Consider the following 23,050-nt stretch of genomic DNA (forward strand, 5'->3'; position numbering starts at 1 on the left):
AAAAAAGCTTTCAAAACAAAACAAAAAAATCTATAAAAAAAGAGTCTTGAGACATCAGGTCATTGTCATCAGTAAGATGGATATGTATCTGATCTGTTGATGGAGTTTTGGGTATAATCCCTATTACAGATTTATCTTGCTTTCAATGGAAGGAAGGTATATAGATACTGGAAGAAGAAAAGAAGGGTCTCTGTTGGATATCTGTTGGGTTTATATTAGATAGAAAAACTTTAATTTTGGGGGCTGGGAAGGTGGCTCAGTGGTAGAGCCCTTGCCTTGCATGCATGAGGCCCTGGGTTTGATTCCTCAGCACCACATAAGCAAAAAGAAAAAAGCCAGAAGGGGTGCTGTGGCTCAAGAGGTAGAGTGCTAGCCTTGAGCTGAAGAGCTGAGAGACAGTGCCCAGGCCTAGAGTTCAGGCCCCATGACTGGAACTCCCAAAAAAGATAAACTTTAATTTTTTTTTTAATTTTATTTTATTTGTGAACATACTGTACAGAGGGGTTACAATTACATGGGCAAGATAATGCATACATTTCTTACCAAGCCTTGCAGCCTCCTCCTTTGTCTACCCTTCACCTCCCTTCCCAGCCTCCCCCCTCACCCCCATCCTTCCCCCTCCCTCCCTCCCCCCCCCCCCCCCCCCCGCTCCCCCCCACTGACATTGTAAAGCTCCTTTTTGACATGACAATTTGTACTTCTCATTGTTGCAACAGGTCCACCTGAATCCTTAAATGACTTTAATTTTTAAGGCAAAATAATAGTACTATCTGTAAATAAATAATATTAAGTACCATTAATTTTAGTATAACTAAACTTGTCCAAGGCAATATTTCTCATTGAAAAAATGAAGAGTATATAAATGAAAATGCAAAAAGAAGTCTTAATTTCAGGGTTAGAATACTCTAGAATATTCTTCTACTGGAACTGGTTACATATTTTTCAAAAGAACCATAGCCTAAACCTAAATGTTCAAATGTAGAGCCATATGAGCTAAAATTTTATACACTTTTAATTAGCAATATTTAATACCTCATACTGCTGCAATGATGAATTTTTATGCTAGACTATCTCCTCCAGCATTTCCTCTTGAGAAAATGTACCACATATTACATGGCCAATTCTTGGCATTTTAATGTCACATCCTCCACTACCTGGCTTTTGCTAAGGGCCTTGTACAACCTGCAGTTTCTATTTTCCTATCCTGTAAAGGCATTTTGAGATATGCAGCAGTACACACTATGCATTTTAGATTAGAATCTGTCTCTTCCTCTCTTCTATGGCTCTTTAATCATTTAGCTTTCTTAGGGGTTTATCATTTCTGTTAATGGAAAGAAGACATTAAAACATTTTTGTGATCATTGTATTTGTAGCCTGACCCAAGCTTGAGAGGTAGAACAAAGGACATTTAGTCATATATACTACCGTACCCTCTCTCAGTGCACCTTACATTCATTAAGCAAGAGAGATTATTTTCTCATCTAATAGGGTGATAAAATAAAGCACTCACTTTTTTGGGAGGGTTTTGAATTACCTAGAAACAATCCCCTTAGAAATACATTCCAGGAGATATCTTTGCTGAAGTGTAAAGTGTAGCAATGAAAGGCTCACGCAGAAAGTATGTCTTGTCATTTGAATTGGTGATTTTAATTTTACTAGAATTGAACAGAAATAGATTATGAAACTGTCCTTAACAATTATCTTGAAATGATTTTAGATTTGCTTAATAAACTGCAAAGTTGGATCTTTCTAGTTGTTAATAAAGTGACAAAGACAATCACGAAATTTCATTAGTATTTTATATTGATCATTTCAGTAAGAATCTTAATTATTTTCTAGATTGTTAAAATAGGACTCCAAATAACAATGGATGACCCTCAAAGATTGTGTTTTTGAAAATATTTCTTTTTTTTTTTTAGAGGCAGATTTTTTTTTTATTGTGAGAATACCATACAGAGGAGTTACAATTACATGGGCAAGATAACATGTACATTTCTTATCAAGCATTGTTGCCTCCTCTTTGTTTCCCCTTCCCATCCCTTCCAATCTCTTCCCCTACTCCCTCCGCCACCAAAGTTGTAAAGTTCATTTTTCGACATAATGACTTGTGCATCTTATTGTTGCAATGGGTCCACCTGTATCCCTAGTTAAATGATTTGTTTTTGCCCTTCCCTCCACAAATTATACCAACATCAAATATAATGAAAGCAGGGTTATACCGTGGGGGGAGGGACATACAAAGCAACATAGAAATCATCTTATAAATCTTTCTTATGAAAGAAAAAAACACTTGAATACTTATCTTGGGGTTCATTCCACTAACATCAACTTATCTGACCTTTTCTGCTTTTTTTTCTAATATAATTACTCTGAGCAATTGCTTAAGATAAATATAAAAATTGCATAGCATATGTTTTCCCTAAAGTTGCTTAGTTAGATTTAAAATATAAGAGTGGCCCATAACATTATATTCTGTCTAATCATTATATTCAAGTGAATAAATCTTGTATGAAAATATTCAGAGAATTATTCAGAAATGCAAAATGATTTACAAAAAGTTACACTACATGCTCACCTGTTCATGCAGTAAAAAGGAAAATATTCAGATATATTTCTTTGCTAATTTCTTTGCCAAAATATAAATTTGAATACCCAAGTTTATGACCAATGCAGGATTTGAACTTTCTAAAAAAAAAATCTCATGTTTTACTTTCATTTACTCTGTATGTTTTCCTCAGCCAGTTACTTTATTTCCTCTTGGAGCAGAAAGTTCAAGCCATATTTTTTGTTTTTTTTTCCATATGTTAAGATATTTTAAATGACATGAAGTATTTTTATAGGGAAAGAGTTTCAATATAAGGTAAAAACAATTAAAAAATTAAAGGAACAATTTATTCCTCAATTTTTAGCTTTGGATCCATAAAAAACCTTTCATTTAGGAAAACATATGACTATGATAATGTATAGAATGACAAGTTGGAAAATAAACATCCCAATTTGGACCTAAGGGTAAAGGACAGAATCCTTTTTTTAATTTATTTGCAGCAGACCAGAATTTAGTCTTCAAAGTCTCCAAAGTCAAGCCATTAAATAATAAGATAGTTTTTATTGAGTAGAAATGCAGGATATCCAATATAATTAGATCGTAGGCCCTGGAGGATTTACAGGACTTAGAGATTTTTAGAGTCAAAGAGCTAAGTAAGCCAGTCCTAAAAGTCCTACCCCTGATATGAATAAATCCCACATCTGTAAGCTGTTTGGGAAATTTGCTTTGAACCCTGTGAGGTGCTGTGTTCAGTTCTTTTCATTCCCTGGGCTTCATCTATGTTTGGTTGTATTGGCAGTTGCATGGCTCTCTCTGCCTCCCTATCTCACTGACTGTTTCTGCTTTGCTCTCTCACAGTCCCTCTGTCTCTGTTTCTGTCTCTATGCTTCTGTATCTCCATCTTTCTGTATTTTTTCATCTCTAAATGTGTATGTGGTGTGTGTGTGTGTATGTGGTGTGTGTGTGTGTGTGTGTGTGTGTGTGTGCGTGCTTCTCTTCAGTCATTTAAATTACGTTATAATGTAGCTTCAATACCAGGAGGTAATTTTCAGATTTCAGATGTTTAACACAGAGAATTTTAAGCAGTCTGATTCAAAATGAAAATACATTTCATTACTCAGCTCTATTCTGAACATATTATACATATATATAATTTTTCAATGTATTCTTAAGTTCTAAATTTAGAAGGGGGAAATGAGCAATATTATTCTAAATGTAATAAGGAATTTATAGAAAATTCAATAGCTCGTCAAAATATGTTTGGTCCTTTGAGAGGCAGTCTGAGGTATTGTTTAGATTTAGTATATTTCTTTCCAGCTCAATCTCCTCGTGTAGCTTCTCGTGTCTCCCATGGGCCTATTTCCCTTGCTTTGCTTTGTCTTCAGTGTCTAAATCTGAAAGATTTCCTTCCTTTACTTTCCTGGCCATTCTTTCTTTATAAAAGATTTCTCTGTGTAAGTGATTTCCAGTCATTTTATTTTTTTAATAAAAGGGAACTACATGTCCATACTAATCCATTTTTAATAGCCACTACTGAGAGAAAAGCCATTTTCTTGGTATTGTTTTGAATTGCCATTATCTTAAAAGAGTTTTATTTTTATCAGTATCTATTGTGACATTCAGTTACAATGACAGACTCCCAAGCTGGGCAAAGAGAAGAAACCTTTTAACTTACTGAATAAAGAGCTTAGATTGACAGCAAGGGTGTAAAATATAATGTATATTCATATTCCACTGATGCTGTAGTTTCTCTTAAATAATTTTCATGTACTATTAAGAAAACATGGTCTTTAGTGTACAGATAACTTTTTAGTCTGTACTGTTAGAATTGGTACATTGCTGCCATCTAGGGACAGAAAACGAACACTGATGCATAGTTTTATGATTGGCATTTTCTGAGCACATACTTTACCATTTCAACTCTCTAGAAATTAATCATATTCTATGACTCATATGTAGAGAGAGTCTAGTGTATCAGAACATCTATTTAAAATATGAAAAGAATCTGAAAAGAATGGATCAGTGATGTAGGTGACAATATTGCAGTCCTGTGGTTGCACTGTTCCATTTCTTTTAATAGCTGATTAATATTTCCACATCTGTCAAGATTAGGTATAGAGAAAATAGAATTATGTTACTTATACCATTTTAGAATAGAAAAAAAGCTGAGGACAATGGAAAGGGAGTGTTGACCCGATTCACTGAGTTGGCTTGGAAAAACTGTAAGTGTAAGTTCATATTTCTCATGTGTGGAATCTTCAGGATTGGTATTTCTGTGTATAAGCCTTTACTTCTCAAATGGGGCTTGGCTAATTCATGTTTTCAACAAATATCTGAGGGTCTAACTCTCAGTCAAGAATGACTGTAGGAGCAAAGGTAAATCTCAAATCAGATGTACCCTGAACTCCATTCCGGTAGATATATAGAAAGAAAGCACTATCACATATAGTTTAAAAATTTAGTTTAGAGAATGGCGAAGTTAGCACAAAGATATAACTGAATGCTTTTACAGCAAAGCTCAGGCACTGCTAATGCTTGCAGAAATATAAAAGATATTAAATACATCATCAACACTTAGAGTAAATAATTGTAATCCAGCCAATTGGACAGAATGCATCATGTGTAACCCTCAGAAATCCTTTTAAAAAGCCAATCTAGCATTCTAAATTATCTTTTATAAGAAATGAATTCAGCTTAGATTCTGAGACTGGTTATTTAGTAAAATGTGCAATGAAAGCATGTTGCTCTAGGACACAGTAAAATAATATGAGAAATATCTATGTTTTCCAAATAAAAGAGATGATTTCATTTCCTTGTTAACATCTCCATACTCCATTTGCTTTTGTTTGAAATAAAGTAAGCATTCAATAATTTACACCATCACCACCATCTCTGCCCACTTTAGCTATTGGTTACATAGAGTCTTTTGTTTCTTCAGGACCAATTTGAACCACTACCTTTCTACTATATCTCTTGTGTAGCTAGGAATACACATGTGGGTCCCCATGCCCAACTTTTATGTTGAGATGTGAAATTTGCTTACTTTTTCCTGGGCTAACCTCAAGCTGTGATCCTCCTCATCTCTACCTCCAGATTTTCAATATTGTGACTCATTAAAGTGTATCACACTTAAGATCAAATGCACTTTAATGATTCACTTTTAGCTAGAATGAGGAAGGCGCAGGAATGTTAACAAGCAAAATTATTTGGCATTTTCCTCTTTGCTATGTCAACTATCAAGACAGAAACATAAACATTTGAGTCAGAAAAAAATTAAATTATTTGTATGTAATATAGCTATGTCCACATGGCAGGGGTTTTTCTATAAGCTCTTCATTTGATCATTGTAAATATGTATCTTGATCTAAAACCCTAAGTGGATTTTTTGGTATGTAATTTGGTATGCCAGTAAATGGATAAATGATCAGTTTGCTTCTTTCTACAATTTGGACACTGTTAAGGCCATAAATAATACTAATAAAGGGCACAGCATATTTTAGTTGTTTTTCAGTTAAGACATACAGTACTGTGTTTAATTTTCTAGTTCTTATTCATCTGTCATGAATAATGTTGTTCTTATGTATCACATTATGCAAGCTACATTCTATTTTCTATATAAATTACATACAATGGAATCCAAACTGCATAGTTTTACAGAAAACACTTTAATGAGCTTTTAAAATTCAAATTATTTCAATGGTTTGCTCTGATTTTGAAATATGACAGGTTTTACATCTTTAATAACATAAAATGATTGACACTGTTAAAGAAAGGACTATAATATACCAAGTCTGACCTTTTTCTCACTTAAAGTTTTACTTTAAATAATCTTGGGCATGTCAGTGAAGCCTGGATGGTGTTCCTCAATTCTGTTCTGAATTTTAAGGAAAAAATATGATAAGATGTTCTTAATTCACTCATCCACTCTGTTTAACTGCATCATCATTTCTACGTTGTGTAGCAATGGTTTTGTTTTAATGTTTTGGATACATACACTAGTATATTCATAAGTCAATTGAAGAACAGAATGTGACCAGATAAGCAATAGAAAGTGCTTTTATGGTCTGGGTCTTCTTTAGCCCAACACATTGAGAGTAAGGACTGTCTAAGAAGCAAAAAGAAATAAGAAAGAGAGATGTGCAAAACTACTTAGACATGAATGTACTTGAGGCTTTCCAGGAAGGAGTGTTACGTAAATCCTAAGAAAATATGAGTCTAGAGAATGAGTCACAAATATCTTTTTATCCTATGCTAAGAATTATAAAGTTTAATTTTTCCAGTGTGGTGAAAAGAATAAAGGGAAATAATTCTTTGGAAATATTCGTTTTAACTGAGAAATAGTTATGTGAATAAAAATTAATGTATAGAAATCATCCGGAGTACCCACACACCAATGGGTAGGGTCAAGGAAATTATTTTAGTAGTTTAGTACTGTTGACCAAAAGCAGTGGTTTCACCATGTAAACAGATGGAAATGCAGCTTGCATTCATGCCATGATTCTTAGGATCAACACTCCAAATAAATGTGAGAGCTGAGGAGAATGGAAGGATTCAGAATGTGGACATATCCCCTGACTTGAGCACTTAGATGACTGACGATGCACTGAATCATATAAAATAAAGCAGATATACAAAATAATACACTTAATTTTATGCTCAGTTTTATAATAGGGTAGATGCACATAACTTTTTGCATTTTTCACTTATTTTTTAATTAATATGCATTTGTAGTACACTCATGTGATTTCACTGTAATATTTCCTTTCATATATATTGCACACTTTGAACAAATTCACTTCCAGTACCATATTCTTATTTGTTCCTTACTTTTGGGGTGCCATCACAGTAGAATAGAGGAGACAAAAAGATAGGCAACTATAACCAGGGATATCAGTGACAATAAATATTATCTGTAGTTATTCAAGGCATTCTGGAAAGGAGGTATGTCTGAGGGATCCAGAAAAATTAGTGCAAGCTATTCCTCCCAACAACTGAAAGACAGTTTCAGAAAAGCAAAGGTGCAAGGCTGATGCAATGTGTGGAGAATATTTGAAGTGACTAAGGCAGCCTTCACATTCCCTCAGCTTGACTGATCTCTAGATGCTCTCGATTTTAGACTTTAGACTTTAAACTTTTGACTTCTTTCTGTGGCTGGTCCCTTGAAATCTCATTTTTTAGAGCATTTAGTAGAGAAACCTTGAGGGTTGTGAATTATTTCTATGACCTTTCAGGATGTAAATCTTTACAACCCAGGAGATCTTTCTACAGAATCTGAAAACTATACTTTATAAAGCAATCAAGAAAGAAGAAAAGTCTCATTTCCCAGTATCTGTGGGATTGTAGGAATGCAATATTGAGAAGTGCTAATTAGAAAATACAGAAGGTCTAATGATATTGTCTTTTCTCTAATCAGCTTTATTCTAGTACTGTCCTACTACCTCACTCCAATACTAATTAATACTCTTGTCTTTTGTGCTAGCACAATAGCTAACATTCCCTCCCACAAATACTATTCAGATATCTCTAATTTTACATATACTTATTTTTGTATTAAATATGTATATATGATTCATTTTATGTAATGTTATTATGAATATATTTATCTGTTATACATTCAGTACAAAACAATGTGAATGCTACACAAATGCATCATTTCTTTTTATACTCAGCTTCCTCTCTTATTTCTTCCTCTCTTTCTTCTTTCTTCTGAGTCAAACACTGAGTTATTTCCTGTATTTACAACTTTTCATTTCAAAGGTGTTATATACAGATGAGATTCATACATACAAAGAGTTCACTCCATTTTATGGAAGATGGAAGTCTTTAGTTTGGATGTACAAAAAAAAACTTTTATCATCTACCAAATAAAAATCATTTGGCAAAAAAATAAAAAAATAAAAATCATTTGGATTGATTCTAGGCTTAGGTATTATGAAATAAGGTATTTACACATGTATCTTCATTTTTTTAAATTAAGTTAATGCCCAGGAGTACAAATTTCAGGATTTCATTTTTAATTAAGTTTTTTATTGTGAAAATACTGTACAGAGGCGTTAGAGTTACAGGAGCAAGGTAATGAGTACATTTATTATCATATCTTCATTTATTTACATATTATTGTTATGACCAATTGTCAGTCATTGTCTACACTATTTGACAAATTTTTAATCCATTTCCCATCATTATGAAACAATAGTAGAAAAAAATCTCCTTAAGCAGGAAAAAAACATATTTTGGCTTATAATGAGGTCATAATCCATAGTCACTTTTATTGATTTTGAGGCACAAAAGAGAATATGGGGAGCACATGATAAGTCAAAGTAGCTCACTTCATGGGGCTTCAGACCATGAGAAAGAGGACAAGCTTGGAACAGAACATATTCTTCAAGACACACAGACATACACACACACACACACACACACACACACACACACACACTACAATTAAGCCATCTCCTAATGTTTCTGACATCAGTCAAAGCTCTATTTTATGAGCCTGCCCATATTTAATCCAGTGATAAAGCCAGAAACCTAATGAGATCCACTTCTAAACTATGACCTATCATAGGCCTAAGCCTTCATTTCCTAGACCTTTCTGGGATATTTCAGACCTAAACCATAACACACACCCATAAGCAATGTCTGAATAATCCTTTTTTTTTTCTGTATCCTGATCCATGGTCAATGTTCTCACAACTTCTCATTTACCCAGGTTGAGTGGTGCTTTCATACTGTGCAATGGTGGTCTTCATGCTCTCCCACGCTGGATAAGGGTCAACATCTTTCCATGTGTTATTTGCCATCTGGTTTCCTCTTTTGTTTGTTCATGTCTGGAAGTTTTCTAAACAAGTTAAGCTGGTGTAGTAAACTGCCAGAAACAGATGGACAGCCATGCCTAGAAAATGTTTACAAAGAGAAGAAAAAGAATTAATCCAGTTATCTTTAAAACTGGTTGTCTGGTGGTGAATACATCCATCACTCAACATCTTGTCCAGTTCATTGTAAAGTGAATGACCAACTAAATTAGCTGAGGAGAAGTACAAGGAACAGAATAAATTGGATATTATTTGAAGTGGCTTGAGGTAGCTATAGTGCTATGTGAGTTTCTTTTATTAATTTATTGATCTAAATGGCATTTGAGTGTATTATAATATTTGTTCATTCTGTTTCAGTATATGAGTAAACTCTGCTAGTCTAGGATATAGGGGAGGTCTTTCTGGAAAGAATACTTGAGGTGGAAAATACAGCACAAAAACTGATAGTCCATACAAAAATATTCAAAACTCTATTTGTAACTAGAAAAAGAACTTTGGAATTTGCTTATCAATATAATTCTACAATTCATTCAAACACAGAAACATGAACCATATTACTACATGTCAAATAGCATAGACAATGATTTCTACAAAATTTAATTTGTATATTTCAAAATTGAGTGCTTTAGGGCTACAGTATTCAGAAAATTGAAATGTTTCTATGTAGTGACCACAGATGTTATGGTCTTCTATGCAAGGAAAATGACTACCACAGAAAAGTTTGCAAATTTTCTGAATAAAAGAATGCATTTTTTTTCTCTTGAACCAGCAGACTATAAGCTTCAGGTAAAAAGATCTGATTTTAAAAGCCAAACAAACACTTTCATAGGTGAATCTTTCCACAAAGGTTACACCATAATAATAATTCTGTTGGTGCTAATTTGATAACACCCAGCAAAGATTGTACTCAAGAAGAGCTAGGGTAGGTTTAAAGGTTAATGCCTACTTGCCCAAGTGTACACTCTGTAGTTCCAGAAGCCCTTTAGTGTCTGTGACACTAAAATTTTTCAGTTATCAGGCATTAAGCCTAGTTCTATTGTATAAAGAGAAGTCGAATATCAGAAAGGATGTTCAGCTCAGATAGTATAAGTGCAAACAAAACTAATGGTATTCTAGAAACTTCACACCTCAAGTCCATGACCACGGAGCTATAATTTGGACAAGACAGACTTGAGGATTTTAGAGGAAGCTTTAACAACAAAATAAAATAAAATTTTAAAGACTAAAGTGACCTCATATTGGAATAGCTACTTTAGCAATTCATTTTAGAATATTGCATGCTATTTCCTTGTTTAAATGACACATACCATTCTTGAAATGTTAGCTTAGCAAACAATGTAAAAAGTAGAAATTATAGAAATAAGAAAAGAAAAATTATAAAATTGGAATCTATTATTGATGATTATTGCTCATAATTGATAAAACTTTAATTTTAAAATTTGTCATGTGACATAATTTTCATTATAATGTGCTATACTTATGCATGTTATACATTTTAAGATTTTATATTTAAGGTATGGGAAGGTGGCTCAGTGGTAGAGCGCTTGCCTTGCATGCCTGAGGCCCTGGGTTCGATTCCTCAGCACCACATAAGCAAAAAGAAAAAAGCCGGAAGTGGTGCTGTGGCTCAAATGGTAGAGTGCTAGCCTTGATCTGAAGAGCTGAGCGACAGCGCCCAGGCCCACAGTTCAGGCCCCACGACCGGACCCCTCCGCCCCAGAAAAAAAGAAAAAAAAGATTTTATATGTAAATATTTATAGCTACATTTGTAAATATACAGATACATATATTTAAAAGATTTTATATTGAATTAAATGATTCACACTTCATTGAACAAATTTTCAAGTTTAGTTTAGATTGCTTTAATGCATTGTTTCTCTGATATGTGCATTTTTGTGAAACTTGTGCCCTTAAGCTCATTCAATTTTCGTTACACAAGCCCACTCCAACCGAAAATTCAGCTAATGACTTTAGAATAGGTGCCCTTGTTAGCATTAAGACATTGATATGCCAGGTGTTTCTTGGATACTGATCTGTCAATCAAACCCTTTATTTTGAATATGATATCTAACTTCCACAGTATAGAAAGCTGTCCATTTATCTAAGACAGTCTCAGACAGAAGGCATATACTGTCTTGGACTACATTCTTACTTTAATATATGACCCATGTCTCTTGAATTGTCAGGTAATTTGAAAAGAGAGTATCGTTGTACATCTTTCTTATTCAAATTATGTTGTCCATCTTCTTTTACCTAGCCTGTACCATGCCTGTATCTCTTGTAACTCTCTCAGCATATAAAATTATCTAAGCAAAAAGTAGGAAAGCTACCAATATCTATTCCAGTTATTGAAATATGAACCTAGATTCTCAGTCCAATTTCTTTTCATAGCCTGATATATTGTAAAAATATATAAGCAATGTAACTACTCAGAGAATTGAGAATTTATAAGGCAATGCTTTTTTTGAAAAGATATTCAGATTTTTAACTCAGTGAAGCTGAGGGAAGAACAGCAGGAATTCTGTTGCTTTGATTGTTAAAGAAGCATTCTCTATTAGTGTGGTTGTTGACCTAGATGAGATGTTTTTAATTGGGCCTGTGCAAACTCTTGGAAGAGCCAGGTTTAAATACCCCCAGCTTATAAGGGCAATATTCAAAATACACATGTGACAATAGAACCAGGTAACTTTGTGAATGAGATTGAGATAAATGAAGTTGGGGAGAATTATCAAACTGGTGACATTGACCAAGATGCATTGTACTTATAAATCGACATGTTGAATTTAGACCATTTTATGCAACTAAATATAATAACAGAGATATAAAGAGAGAGGAAATTCCAATCTATTATAAAGTGTGCTCTTATAAATGAATTGTGAGTAGTTTGATGTGTATATGTGTGCATGTGTGGGTATATGTGTGTGTAAGAAAAAGAGAGAGAGACAGACGGACACAGAGACAGAGAGAGATAGAGAGACCTACATATATTTGGGTTAAGTTTTTAGTTATAATTGATAGAGTAAAAGAGTGAATAAAAGAGTTTGAGATTGATAGTGCAACTCATTTGGTTATTTTATTTTACTGGAGTTTTAACTTACCTTCACCTATGTCTTTATAGGGATGTTCTAAGTGAGAATATTCTTGAGAGAGAACTTACAGAGCCTAATAAATGATGTAGATTTTTGCATGGCCTTGGTAACTTAATGTAAAGCCAAAACATATTTTCACTTATTTTCTAGGGCTTCTGTTATCTAACAGAATTCATTAAAGTTGTATACCATATACAATATGACAGGGCATTAATGAAGAGGAGTGTTTTACTTGAGATGATGTGGGAATTTAGTTGCAGAGACTTTCAGAGTGACAAGGAACCTAGAAGCAGCAGACACTGATTTCACCTGAGTGAAGAGAAAAGAAAATAATAAACAGAAAGTGGAAAGAATTATACTTAGCAGTTTATTAACATTTTTATCATGTAGTCTAAATATTTTGTTTCTAAACACACAATAAAACAAATTCTTCAGGTGACTATCAAATTCTCTTAAAAGTTACTGGTATAAATAAGAACTAATGTTCAGCAATTAAACATTTGTTCATATTTGTATATTTCTTTGTGAAAGAACTTCTGTTTTTCTCTGGGTGTTTTTGTTTCACTTTGTAGAAGTGATTTTCAAGTAGTCCAAATTATACATGAGTTTTCTTAAATGTTTTTTTTTATTTAATTAATCAAGCCTAGAGAATCTTTTCTAAGGAGTAATTTAACACACTTGATAAAAATGGCATAACATGTTTAATAGAGACATTTGTCTTAAATGCTGCTATCTGAACAGGTCATTGTACACAAGCTCTTATTCTATCAGTGACTCACATGGTTTGAACATCCTATCATGCAATAAAAGTTTGATCATTCTTGGATCTACTAACTTAAAAAATCATATATATCACAAATATATCTTTCAGAGAAAATTGTAGTCAGCTAAGGAATTGAGAAAGCAAAGAAGAAAATGTAAAGTAAGAGAGAATAAAAGTGCACCTTGGAATCTCTGGGAAGAGCAACAATGAGCTCTAGTGGCAAGACGCTATAATGTCAAACGCAGAGAGAATTCAGCATTTGACAGGCAGTTTTTGCTTCCTACGTTCAGGGAAGGTTCCTCAGTCATCAAAATGAAGATTAACTAGTGGAAATGGCATTCCTCTCAATCATAATCTCATTAGCTTCCATACATTATTAGCCACCTGGATATTATATCCATAATTGATGCATTGCCTATATTTTATCGGTTATAGTTTTCATAAAACAGCATTCACAAGATTATTCTATTAACAACATGTTTTATGTGTGAGATGACATAACTTATATTGCACCTCATCAAGCTATTCTTAAGTTAAACTTGAAATTTCAAGAATATTGATTTATGTGCTTGGTAACATGTGTCTACCTCTTTCCCTCTGTTCTGCCATCTGCTTCTTGAAACATAGGCACAATTTGAAAACAGGAAATGCTTCTTTCCTCTAAAATGACAAAAGTGCAGGTTCCATCACTCAATCAGACATTTGCATTGTTCAGATATAACTTAATAAACATAAGCCAGATAACAATCCCCCAAAAGCTTGACTTTTTGCCTGTTTTTATTTTATAATGGGAACAAAAATAAAAAATGATATATTTATTGTTGTTCATTTATTTTGAAATTGTTCACATGTATTTAATCATGGTAACAAATAACATTTGTACCTATATTTAGAATTATCAAAACATTTCACACATGGAGTATTTAGGCAGAACCGAAATATACAAGGAACTATGTTAAATATTACATGGTGTTTATTCCATTGCTTGATTGAATTTTCTCTGTACAGAAAATTTTATTTCATTCTTATTTATAATTTCATGAAGAGAAGACTAAAAGTTCAGAGAATTTAAGTCAAAAGCAAAATTATTATGTTTCAAATCGAGGATGTGAATTCAAACTTCACTAACTCTATTTCATCTGTTTCTTTTTACAATAATACAACACAAATGACAAATAATAATATGTAAATATACCTTATATTGCCTCAAAGGTTATTATTTATATATTATTATCATGTATATTTCCCTATTTAATTCTCCCAAAATTATCCCTGGAAGTTAAACAGAAATTTACACTGTGATGTTTCTACTTTGAGTGTGTGTGTGTGTGTGTGTGTGTGTGTTTGTGTGTGTGTGTGTGTGTGAGTGCCCTGGGATTTGGACTTGGAATCAGGTCCTGGCTACTGTCCCTGAGCTTCTTTTTGCTCAATGCTAGTGTTGTACCACTGCAGCCCCATATGTTTGTTTTAGATTGTTTATTGGAGGTAAGAGTCTCTCCAATTGGTTGCATGGTCTGGCTTTGAACCTTGATCCTTAGATCCTTAGCTCCTGAATTGATAGGATAACAATTGTAAGCCACTAGCACCCAGCTGACCTTACTACACTTAAAGGACTTTTGAATAACAAAAAAGTAACTAGACTAGGTAATATTTTAATATAATTCATTTGTAAATTTAAGATAATACATTTTACTCATAAAATGTAAAGAGAATTTATCTGATTATAGATAGGAATGTTAGCATGTCTGCACAGAATATAGGATCACACAATCAACTGGATTTCAGGAAAGTAGAGTACACTATTAATGTACTCAAGTTCATGATTTACCAAGATTTCAATGCTTCTAATTGCAAGTCTAAGTCAGGAATTTTTATCCAATCCAAATGGAAGAAATTTTGAATGTGGATAGTTCATGCATGTGGAATAACAGCATGAGTCACAAACAACTTCTCCCTGGACAAGAAAATAGGAAGTTGCTTAAGACCTGCTAAATACATCAATCGAAAGCACATACTCCTCACAAAAATTGTCATTGAAGAATCATGCTACTTTACAGTTGTTTCAATACTTTTCCTACAGAATTATAGAGCTACAAACCACACTGCATTCAAATCTTGGGAGATTATCTGTTGTGTTTTATACTCTATGCACATTGTATCTGGGATTAAACGTTCTGGGTAAAATTTGTGCCTAAGGCTCAAACTTTTTCTTAGTCAACATAGTTACATATTTTCTCCCAATCAAATTTCATATAAAATAAGCACAGAATGGTAAAACAGAGTTGAATTCTTCAGCAGTAGTTGAATAATAGGGTTTGCAACTTCCATTCACAATTGATATTCTATTTTCTTATTTGAATCTTTAATATGAAAGTAAGTGTATAACTGCAGTTACAAAGAACAGCTATAATGTCTCACACTCAGTTAAGGGTTTCCATTTGGAATAGCTGTCTAGTCACCAGCTAACTTCTCCTTGTTAAATATCACACATTTCTGAATAACTGGTCTCTTCCAGTTGCATATTGAGCAGTGATTGATAAGCTCCTCCTGTAATCACTCTCCACTCAGGATATTCCAATGGGGGAGAACTGTCAAATGCAAACATTAAAAAAAAAACTATTTTACATGGAAAAATGTTCAACATTCCCAATTCATACTACTAACTCACTTACACCCATAATTTCCACAATTGCACAATGTTATAACTCCATGATTTGTTATGTGGTAATTTACTGGAATTTACTTATGTATAAAGCTGTGCAAAGACATCAGTAGAAGTGGGTTAATTCGATGCCCACTAATTTTTCCTCCTTTTTCAATCACCTTGTAATATAACAATTTATTTTCACACACTCAAATCAATGTTAGCAAGCTACAGTTGCTATGGACTGGCCTCAAAAGCCCTTCGCTCTGCTTAACATAGTGCTTTCATCAGAATCCTCATAGGTGCATCTCTTAACCACTTCCCATAGTAGCAACTAAAAGATTTTCATTTGCTTTTGAAACTGTAAGAAATGGTTCAACCTGCATCCTTATTTCAGCCATTGTTACAATGAGATGTACAAGACACTATGTTGAAAACAAACTTTACAACTTTGGTGGGGAGGGGGTGGGAGGAGTTGGGGAGCTGGGGTTGGAAGGGATGGTAGGGGCAAACAAAGAAGGGGGTAACAATGCTCCATAGGAAATGTACTCATTGCCTTAGTCATGTAATTGTAACCCCTATCTACAGTATCTTTACAATAAATAAATAAATATATATTAAAAAATAAGTGGTTCAAATCATGTCCATGGTTTTAGAGGCAGTGCTTCTAGAATTTTCTATTGTGAAAAGTGGAAAAGCACTATGCAGAGAATCATCTGATAACATCATGTTGGTAAATTTAAAAAAAATAAAAGCTATGTGCCATCTAGTACATATTCCCCCCCAAACAGGATCTAGATTAAATTTCATTAAAATTCAAGCTTTTGGAAACACAGGACCTAGGTAAGCTCTGATTTGGGAGGTCTTAAAACTTCATTTTGTATGGGTAGAAATAATTAAGGAGAATGATTGGGCTCTGTGCTGTTAATAATTCAATAGTTCTGACTATGTAAGTCATGACATATTGAGCAATACAAATCTGGCAATTCATATTAATTGATATTCTCTAACGTGTATCTCTAGGGCGTCTTTGCAGTTTGTACCACTTTTCTAGTCAGACCGCAGGCCTGAGGACACTGAAATTTATAGACATAATTTGAATATGTATTGTTTTGATTTCAAGTGAGATCAGTTAGAACTCATTCGCAGAAAGAACAGAAGCTAGCAATTCACTTATTACTGATAAAAGTAGATTTGCTGATTAAATTGAAAACATGGGTGGTTATTTTTTGTTCATTTTTTTGTATTTTGTATTTGTATTTTGCTAGTACTGGGATTTGAACTCATTATCTTATACCTGACATCTACCCCATTTACCTTTAAAAGTTAACATATGAGAGTGAAAATTAGGAATCATATGCATACTAATACTCAAAATTTTCATGCTATCATTTATATTATTATTTTAAAATCTTATCTCAAATATGATTAGTACTTATCCTTGTTATCAAATAAGGTACCCTGTTCCCTGAAATAAAATCACACAGCATATAAATACAGACTGATTTGATAATCAGCTTTAGAATGTATACTTCCAACACAATGTTTGGAGATAAAAAAAATCTCACTAAAAGTTAAAGAAAACTTAAATTGTAAGAAAATATGTTTTAAAAATCATATATGTATCATATCTAAAATTCTTCATTCTGTTGTCAAAGGCAACAATTGAAATAGCTTTATAACTAAGTCTAATCTAATTCAATCTTAATCTGTTCTCTGTTTATCCTTTACTCTTTAAAGAATCATCTTAACAAAAAGTGCACCACAAAATAAGTGCCAACATTTAAAATTTCAAAATTTGAGTGCAAGTTTCTTCAAAGTCCTCTTCTCTGCTCTGCGCTTCCTCTCTACCATTTGCTTCCCCTTGCCTCGTTCTTCTTTTTATCCTGTATTTCCAGTAGTCTTTATTATCTCTTGAAGTGTGTCTATTTATTTTATAATTGATCAAATCATCTCTAAAGACATGTAAAAATATTGCAGTTCTATTATTTGAATAGGAGTATCTAAAGTTTAACCTTTAGTTCTAACCACTATTATGTTAATGAATGCTTACCTAAAAACTGTTCAGCTGCAGTATTTCCTGAATGGTTTGGAGATTGAGAGCTTATACAGAGTAGCTCCTGATATCAGGACACTTCACAATGATCTTTATAGTTCACTTAATTGACAAAAGTCTCTGGAAGGAAATACAGCAGCACCACTTTGCTACGCTGTATAAATCTAATTGTAGATTAGGCAGCAGCTTTATTCTCACATCACTTGACTCACATAGACAGCAATGCTTTTCCCTTGTTCAGTTTATTAATTTTAAAACAAGTCTTTGGGGCTTTTATCTCTATACAACTAAAATAAACCTTAAACCCATCCACGTTGTCGACTCCATTGACACTGAGAATAACATGATCTCTTTTCAGGAACTACTTCTAAACTCTAGCAGAAAACACTTTGTCATTTTTATACTGATCATTTTAGCAGAAAAATAAAATATTGCTCTCTAGACAGAAATCCTCTTGCCAAGTGCATAGACCTTGTGTTCGCAGTGACAACATAGATGATAAATATGGAACAGGCCCAGGAGAAAAAGCCCTCAGCTTCCATGCACCAGGGTATCCATTATGTTGGCATAAAAAAAAGGCCATGGGCTCTGGAAAATGAAATCTAAATGATCCATTCTTCATTTTACTCTGCATCCCTCATAAGTCATATGACTATTATTCCATCAAGAAAACAGCTAGTTCTAATGTACATTTAAAACTTCAATTTGACTGGAATTCCTTATGTACACACTGTATGAAAGGACCTTCGCTGGACATGGAGGGGTATGGAAAGGAAGACAAGTAATGTTGATGATGTACTGAAAAAAAAAAAATCTCAGCTGAAAATAAAGTACTAGGCCTCCACTTCCATGTAAAAGAACCAGCTCCCTACCCCCAAATTGTATAAACTTCAGATCTAATTATGGTACAAAATTCTTGAAGTTTGAACTGTTAAAATGTGGCAGGCCTTTTCACAATAAAGACACGATATATATGTGTGTATAAGTCTGAAGGAGGAGGGAGAATGGAGTATATAAAGGAGATGAGAAGTGATGAATTGTAATTATAGGAAATTTGAAACAAGATTAAGTGTCAGTGTACTCAGGGCTGAGCTTTTCAGGGATTGTTTGAAAAAGTGTGAAGGCCGATTACTCCAGCAGGTGAGAAGGAAGAACCAGTGATAGCTTGCATCAAGTATACTATCGTTGAACATATACTGTACCGTCTCAGTACATGTGGTAGCATAAGGTCCTCAGTGTAGAAGGAGAGGAATCACGCAAAAGAGCAAGTGTGCCCTCATCTCTAGTGTGGAACACAAACAAATGAACCAAAACAAGAAATACAGAAATCCTAATAAAACAATGAAATTAGCATATAGCATCTTAGAAAATATTTTTTAACCTTGGTTTTATTTAATCATATAAAACATTCTGGATTTCAGGCCTGGAGCTCTTGACGGCAGAAAGGCAAACTGCATGTGCCTTACCTCAGGAAATGCAGCTAATAAACAGGAGCCATAGGGCCATGACATATTTCCCAGCTGGGTGTCTATTATTTTCCTCTCTTCTTCTCATGATGATAAATCCAAAAATATGCAATTTTTTCATGAGGAGCCATTCAATATTATGTTTCTCTAAGGCCTTTTTCTAGGTTCTGAAAACTCATAACTTACAACTTATAAAATAAAATATTCATAAAATATTAAGACTACAAATTCAATGTATAAAAATATAGTGTACTCTGGAGTCATATAACATAGTCTTAATGATTTTGAACTACCCTACATGGTGACCACTATTAGATCCCATTTATAATAAGGTTTTAATTCTCCCCAAGGCAATGAGAGTAAATCCCACACCATTTCTTAGTCTCTCTTGTTTCAAGCGATTTAAAGTTGCATATTAGACATTGAAATGTAGCATTCTTTCTTAGCACTGTGCAATTTGAATGGAAATAAATTGAAACAAATAGGCTTAATTTGTGAATGAACATATGTTGTCACTAAATGGGTGAGAGATTGCATGCTACTCACAAAAGTTAGATAGAGAAATTAAACACTTAGGGCAAATAATTTAAGTATCAAGGTGCTTTTGGTTTTCCTGAGCCCTCTTAGGTATACTAGCTTTCAGCTAATTTACTTGCATTTCTTGACAAACTGCCAATAACCTATATGAGTGACATAGGCAAACATTAAAAAAAGATACGAAAAACTTTCAACCTAGTGTTCTAAAGTATGAAGAATTTTTTTTATCAGATTTACTCATTTTGATCTTAAATAGAAATTATAGTAATATTAGATAATATGCTTATTTTTATATCTTCTAATGATCCATTTCTCTTATTGTACTTGTGTATCATGTCCATGCTGGTGAATGAACTTACTTCCAACTCTTCTTTCAGGCTCATCCTAAAAAGGCACTTAACACTTACATTTGCCTTTAATGTTACAACTGAGTTATCGTGAGGCATCTTTAAGATCTTAAAGTCATGCATGGATATTTCTGTGTTCTCTATTCCATTTTTCCTTATTTGAGTAGCTATGTTAGATACTTATACTTTTTTTTTCTTTTGGTTGTGGGGCTTGAACTCTGGGCTTGGGTGCTGTCCCTGAGCTCTTCATGTCAAGGCTAGCACTCTACCATTTGAGCCACAGTGCCACTTGCGGTTTTCTGGTGGTTTATTGGCGATAAGAGTCTCAAGGACTTTGCTGTCCAGGCTGGCTTTGAACCTCGACCCTCAGATCTCAGGCTCTTGAATTGCTAGGATTACAGGCACGAGCCACCAGCGCCTGGCAATATTTACACTCTTTTTATTGTGAAAATACCATACAGAGGGGTTACAATTACATGGGCAAGGTAATGAGTACATTTCTTATCAAGAATTGTTGCCTCCTCCTTTGTTTCCCCTTCCCATCTCCCACCCCCCTACTCCCCCAAATCCCACCTCCCCACCTCCCCCCCTCTCCCCCGCCAAAGTTGTAAAGTTTGTTTTTCGACATAACAACTTGTATATCTCATTGGTGCAATGGGTCCACCTGAATCCCTATTTAAACGATTTGTTTTTTCCCTTCCCCTCCACAAATTACACCAACATCAAATACAGTGAAAGCAGTGGTTATACCGTCGGGGAAGGACATACAAAACAAGAACGAAATCATCTTTTCCATCAGAAAGAATGACATTGCCCCATTTGTTAGGAAATGGAAAGACTTGGACCAAATTATATTAAGTGAAGTAAGCCAGGCCCAAAGAACATAGGTCGCATGGTTTCCCTTATTTGCAATATCTAGTATATGTCTGAGACAAGCAGAAAAGGTCAGATAAGTTGATGTTAGGTGAAATGAACTCCAAGATAAGTATTCAAATATTTACACTTTTAACAGCAACTGATTTCATTTTTAAAATTTCATTAAAAAGCTTTGGATGCCCATTTCTGGCCCTCCTCTCTATAGAGAATATTTCCTTTACTCTACCCCTGGCCCCATTTATTTTGAAATAAACTTGATCTACCTGCTTGAAACACACACATACATGGATACAGAGATTGAATATATAGATTGTGTTATCAGTTGTCAAATTTATCCTCTTACTGTATACCTGGAAAACAGAAATACATACAGATATTGAATTTTTTTGAATATACACTTGTATGGAAACTGAAAATATGAATCAGTATTAGAAGTTTTGCTAATAAATATATAGAATATTGGATTCAATCCCTAGTACCTCAAAAATAAATATGTGTAAATTTTACATGTATGTATACATATGTACATCCATCTGCACACATACATATATAAGGAGAGTATTTATCATATGTAATATATATGAGATATAATATAGACACATATCATAATATAATATATACTATATTAGAATATTATATATGTATATTGCAAGAAAAGTGAATACATAAATTCATAACATATGCGTAGCTTCTATTAATAAAATGTTACTTTTGTCTCTATTTTATAACATATGCACTTTGAGTATAGAAACCTTGGCAAATAGTCATCATCTTTCATCATTTTCATGCATTGTGGAAACTCCATTTATGTGGGTTGAGAAATGATGAACTCGGTGTTAGTCATGTCACACTTCAGGATAAAGATTCCCAAATGGATCAAAGACCTTGAACTCAAAGCAGACACTCTGAAAACATTACAGGATGGAATAGGAGAAACCCTAGGTCTCCTTGGCTCAGGCCGAAATTTTCTGAATAGAGACCCGGAAACACAACAAATCAAAGAAAGGTTGGACAAATGGGATTGTATAAGGTTGCAGAGCTTCTGCAGGGCAAATGACATAGCTAGCAAGATCAATAGAAAGCCCACGGACTGGGAGAAGATCTTTACTAGCCATACAACGGACAAGGGTCTCATATCTAAAATATACTTGGAACTCAAAAAATTAAACCACCCAACAACAAATCCTCAAAGAAACAACTGCCCAATAAGTAAGTGGGCGAAAGACTTAAAGAGAAGCTTCTCTGAAGAAGAAAGAAGGATGGCCAATAGACACATGAAGAAATGTTCAACATCCCTAGCCATAAAAGAAATGCAAATCAAAACAACATTGAGATATCACCTCACTCCAGTTAGAACAGCAAAAATCAAGAACTCTAACAACAACAGATGCTGGAGGGGATGTGGACAGAAAGGAACCTTACTTCATTGTTGGTGGGAATGTAAACTTGTTCAACCACTTTGGAAAGCAGTATGGAGGTTCCTCAAAAGACTCCACATAGAACTCCCCTATGACCCAGCAATCCCACTTTTGGGCATTTACCCTAATGTTTACAAAAAAGACCACACTAAAGCTACCAGCACAACTATGTTTATTGCAGCATTATTTACCATAGCTAAGATATGGAACCAACCCAGATGCCCCTCAATAGATGAATGGATCAAGAAAATGTGGTATATATACACAATGGAATTCTATGCCTCCATCAGAAAGAATGACATTGCCCCATTTGTTAGGAAATGGAAAGGCTTGGAAAAAATTATATTAAGTGAAATAAGCCAGGCCCAAAGAAACATAGGTCCCATGGTTTCCCTTATTTGCAATATCTAGTATAGGTATGAGTCAAGCGGAAAAAGTCAGAGAATGTGATGTTAGGAAAACGAACCCTCAAATATGTATTTTAATGTTTTTGT

Source organism: Dipodomys spectabilis, unplaced genomic scaffold (assembly GCF_019054845.1).
Source record: "Dipodomys spectabilis isolate Male_0828 unplaced genomic scaffold, ASM1905484v1 ptg000095l, whole genome shotgun sequence".
Taxonomy (NCBI): domain Eukaryota; kingdom Metazoa; phylum Chordata; class Mammalia; order Rodentia; family Heteromyidae; genus Dipodomys; species Dipodomys spectabilis.